At 36.2% G+C, this 4,858-nt stretch overlaps 1 protein-coding gene across 2 annotated transcripts in view; it reads right to left on the minus strand.

Annotated features, from left to right (window-relative positions):
* LOC106872229 (N-acetylglucosamine-6-phosphate deacetylase) overlaps positions 1 to 4,858 on the minus strand; it is a 165,956-nt gene that overhangs the window by 120,552 nt on the left and 40,546 nt on the right. The gene's annotated exons all lie outside the window — the stretch shown is intronic.

The following is a 4,858-nucleotide window of genomic DNA, read 5'->3' on the forward strand; positions in this document are numbered from 1 at the left end:
CCAGATAAAAAAGGCATGCCTCGATTACACCTTTGAGGATTTTATAGAAGTATCAAAAAAAATATATCAGTGACAAAGCTCCAAGATATAGAGTAGTGAATCAGTTATGGGGGTTCCATTTCTCACTCTTCTAGAGGAAAAGTTTTCTAGAAAAAAAAGTGAGAATAGGGATGAAAACCAAAATGAAGATAAGTTTGGCGTCTTTTACCGACTTCTCCACTCTGAGAAATGCATCAGGGTGTAATTTTAAGATCTGCTACCTCCATACAATTTATGGAAGAAACACGTGACCTTAAATAAACAGTCAGAGACTTCATGAAAATAACCATAACATGAAGTCCATTGTAATAACCCTTTAGCATTCAGATTACACTGTCAAATTCAATTCTTATTTATTCACATTGTTTTGAATTAATCATGTATTATCTCATAGCTTCGAGATTTCAATGATGTAATTGTTGATGTTTTAGAATGACATTGTAGGATAGGTGTGAGAGGCAGAACCTGGCCAGTTTGAACATAAAACTGGTAGAATATTTAGATAAGATATGGCTGGTTTAAATACCAAAGTGATAAACTACAGAGTTTGGAAAAGGTTATAGTCAGAACCATGCAATGAGTTCCTGGCATTTTATGAAGTAATAGCACCAGCAGTCATCAGTGATATGGTTGAGTTAGTTGGCCAATAAATGTAACAGATCAATGTGATAAGTTTAAAAAGTTTCTGTAGGAGTCACGTGGTAAGAATTTTCATGTTGAAGATCTGCAGAAGTTGGCACAGCAGCACAGGCAAAAATCAGCCTGAAAACCCTACACTACAACCAGTAACATCTCAAAAGAAATATTGATGCTGAACTCCTGTAATCTTGATAATATCAGCATTACCAAGATTCAAGTGAGATCATTGCCAGTGCCCCTGGACTGGCTCCTGTGCAGGTGGCACATAAAATACACCATTTTGAGCGTGGCCATTGCCAGTACCGCCTGACTGGCCTTTGTGCCGGTGGCATGTAAAATACACCATTTTGAGCGTGGCCATTGCCAGTACCGCCTGACTGGCCTTTGTGCTGGTGGCACGTGAAAACATCCACTACACTCTCGGAGTGGTTGGCGTTAGGAAGGGTATCCAGCTGTAGAAACTCTGCCAAATCAGATTGGAGCCTGGTGTAGCCATCTGGTTCACCAGTCACCAGTCAAATCATCCAACCCATGCTAGCATGGAAAGCGGACGTTAAACGATGATGATGACAGAAATTATGGATAAAATTACCGAAAATGACAGAATTTTGTAGCAAAAGGAAAGAGTGGTGTTCTGAATATGATATATTGTTACAGTGAATTGCTTCATGAAAGGGGATTACAAAAAATGCATATGATATTAGATACATTTGCTATTCTCTAGCTGATGGTTATTATCTGAGAGATTGTCATTTCTTCATAATATTTGATGGGATTAGAATTTTGAATTTGAAATTAAGGAATAAGGAGAATGATGCATAGAATACATATATTTACTTGTTTGTTTTTTGTTTTTTTTCATATGTTTACTTACTATGAAGCTCTTAAAATTTTAATCAGTGGTAATTCTGCGTAGCACCATTTCATTCCTTTTGGAAATCACCAGCATGACAAGCAATGAAGGTGCAATGAAAAATCACAGAATTAAAGATAAGTTGGGTTGTGTACTTGGGATTCAGTTAATCTTTATATAATTCTTGGAGAATTCAACGATAAGCTTATATTTTTCAGTCACTTCACAATGTCCATTCTCTTCATTTCAACCATTGTTTATCATTGTGAAAATTAATTTATTCAAGCTCTTATCTAATTATGTTAATTTATAATGATCCTCTATAGCATTGTTTTGTTTTGTTTTGTATTACATTTTTTTTCTTTTTAAGAATGTATCTAGAGCACTAATACTAAACTATACATCAGGCACAACCTAGTGATTAGGGTGTTGCACTTGTTAACTCGAGATTGTGGTTTCAATTCTTGGACCAGGCACTTCATTTCACATTACTCTGTGATCACTTCAATATCTCACATGCAGCATGCTGTACACCTGTACAGGTTACGTTGATGATCAATGGAATGGGGGGGAGCTAATGTACAGTACAAACATTTGATCATTATAAACAAATCATCTGTGTAGGTTGTTCAAGAAATTATGGAGCGGTCTTTCTCAGGCTCAACAGTTTACCAACAGTTGCAGACATGTGCATGCCTACATAACCAGAGTATCTCACACATACAAACACACACATATACACACATCAAAACAATTTTTGCTGGGCAGTTTAGTTTAATGGTAAAACACTTGACGCATAATCAGAGATGTAAATTCGAGTCTCATGGCTGACCGGTAATGTATTTTTCTGCAATGTATGGATAATTTATCCTGATCATGCTATTTATAGCATTATCATGTGTTTGAGAAATAAATTTATTTCTGTATCTTACAATATTACCTTTATTTTAGTAAATTATAATTATGATTATATCTAACTCTATATTTTTTATGGCCCCATTTTTTAATGGGAAATAAAACTTGGCTTTTGGACAGAAGTTGTAACAAGTATTTTAATATTTTACTATAACAAACTTCTTACACAAACAAACTTTCACATACATCAACATACTTTATGCAATATGCATAAATATACACACAAATAAGTAACAATTGATGGATAGGTGTCAGTTCATTACAGCTATTTCTAACGAGTTTTTTAATTGATCAAGGAGTACATTATAAAATTACAAAAAAAAGTGGTTTTTTTCAGATGAATACAGGAGTTTTACAATCAAGGACATTTAAAAACAATTTTTAATCCATAGCAGACATTTAGTGATTCCACAACTGGCTCTTGCTGCAGAATATTATTCTGCAAGTGCTTTTGTATGAAGGGTGGTATTCATCTATAGTTGTTGTGGATTTATTTTTTTCTGATCTCACTAGGTTCCTCATTTTCAAGTACCTTATTCAACTGAATCTTGTGATATTGTAGATTTATACATAAATATACACACCTGTAGACATGCTTATGCATGCAAACATATCAACAGAAAGACACACACACACACACACACAACAATAAACTGGTATCTGAAAAGAAAAAAATTCCAGTAAAACAAATTACAGAGAAAACTAAAATTACACAAGCATTTTTTTTTTTCATTTTTTGTAATAAGAACACAAAGGATGGTAAACTAAGAGAGACATGAGGAGAGAAAGAAAGAAATAGAGAAAGACAGAGGGAGAGAGAAACACACGGAGGGAGAGAGACAGACAGACAAGCAAGAGAGAAAGAGAAAAAAGCAAGCAAGAGAGATGCAGAGAGAGAAAGAGAAAGGCAAGTGAGACAAGGAGAGACAACAAGAGACAGACCAATAAACGAAAGAGTGAGAAAGGCAAGAGAGAGATAGGGATGAGAAAGAAAGATGGGGGGGGGGCAAAGAGGCATGACGAATTCTGTATGGTTTAAGTAAACAAACCTTAGTATAACATTGCAATGGATTAATGGATTATCTTCATTTCAGGCTATGCAAAAAAGACCACACTCACACACACACACACACACACACATATATACACTATACATATAAGTGTATGTATGTATGTGTGCATGGTGTTATTTAGCCCTAGGTCAGCTCTGATAATGCAAACTTGTAACAATAAAAGCATTCCAGTAGTGACCATTAAATATTATTTTTCATCATCATCATCATCATCATCATCGTCGTTTAACGTCCGCTTTCCATGCTAGCATGGGATTGGACGATTTGACTGAGGACTGGTGAAACCGGATGGCAACACCAGGCTCCAATCTAATTTGGCAGAGTTTCTACAGCTGGATGCCCTTCCTAACGCCAACCTTCCTAACGCCAACCTTCCTAACGCCAACCTTCCTAACGCCAACCTTCCTAACGCCAACCTTCCTAACGCCAACCTTCCTAACGCCAACCTTCCTAACGCCAACCTTCCTAACGCCAACCTTCCTAACGCCAACCTTCCTAACGCCAACCTTCCTAACGCCATTAAAATTTATTTTTAAAATAAATAAATAAATATTATTTTGTTTTATCTTAGAACTACACTGCCCGATGTGTCCATTTTTGTTTTAAACCAGGAGAAAGCGATTTGAAGAAGACTTAGCTATTGTTACTAGCAAATTAAGTAACTGTACAAGGATTCGTTTGTAGGCTCACATACATGTATAGATTATATAAAAGATACAACGAATAAGTGTGTGTGTATGTGTGTGTGTGTGTGTGTGTGTGCGTGTACATAAATATATGTACATGTTTGTATATGCCTTTGGCAAATAGACTTTACTGAGATTTATCTCGCTTTTTCTTCTCACATCTCATCCTTCTTAATTTCACCCTCCTTCCTTTTTTTCTCTGTGTTTCTTTTACTACCACTTTTCTCTTATTGTTACAGACACATACATTCACACACTCACATACACACACATATATACACACACACACTCGCATACACTCACATATACACTCTCTACAATCTCTGTTACTTCAGCAACCATCTCTCTTCTCTCTCATTCTAGTTTCCACGACACCCTTCTCTCGATGATTTAAACCAACGATCCCAGCTCTTACTGGTTTCTTTGATGATCCTCTTTACATCTCATTTATTTCTCCAGCACCCACTCATTTTACCTCATCTTTCTTTCCCTCATTCCAATCCGCCTTCCCTATCACATATCTATTTTTTTAAATCTTTCAACCTCCCTCTATCTATCCGCCTGTCCATCCATCCGTACCTATCCATCCGTACCTATCCATCCATACCTGTCCATCCGTACCTATCCATCCGTACCTATCCATCCGTACCTAT

This window comes from Octopus bimaculoides, chromosome 16, assembly GCF_001194135.2.
Source record: "Octopus bimaculoides isolate UCB-OBI-ISO-001 chromosome 16, ASM119413v2, whole genome shotgun sequence".
Taxonomy (NCBI): Eukaryota; Metazoa; Mollusca; class Cephalopoda; order Octopoda; family Octopodidae; genus Octopus; species Octopus bimaculoides.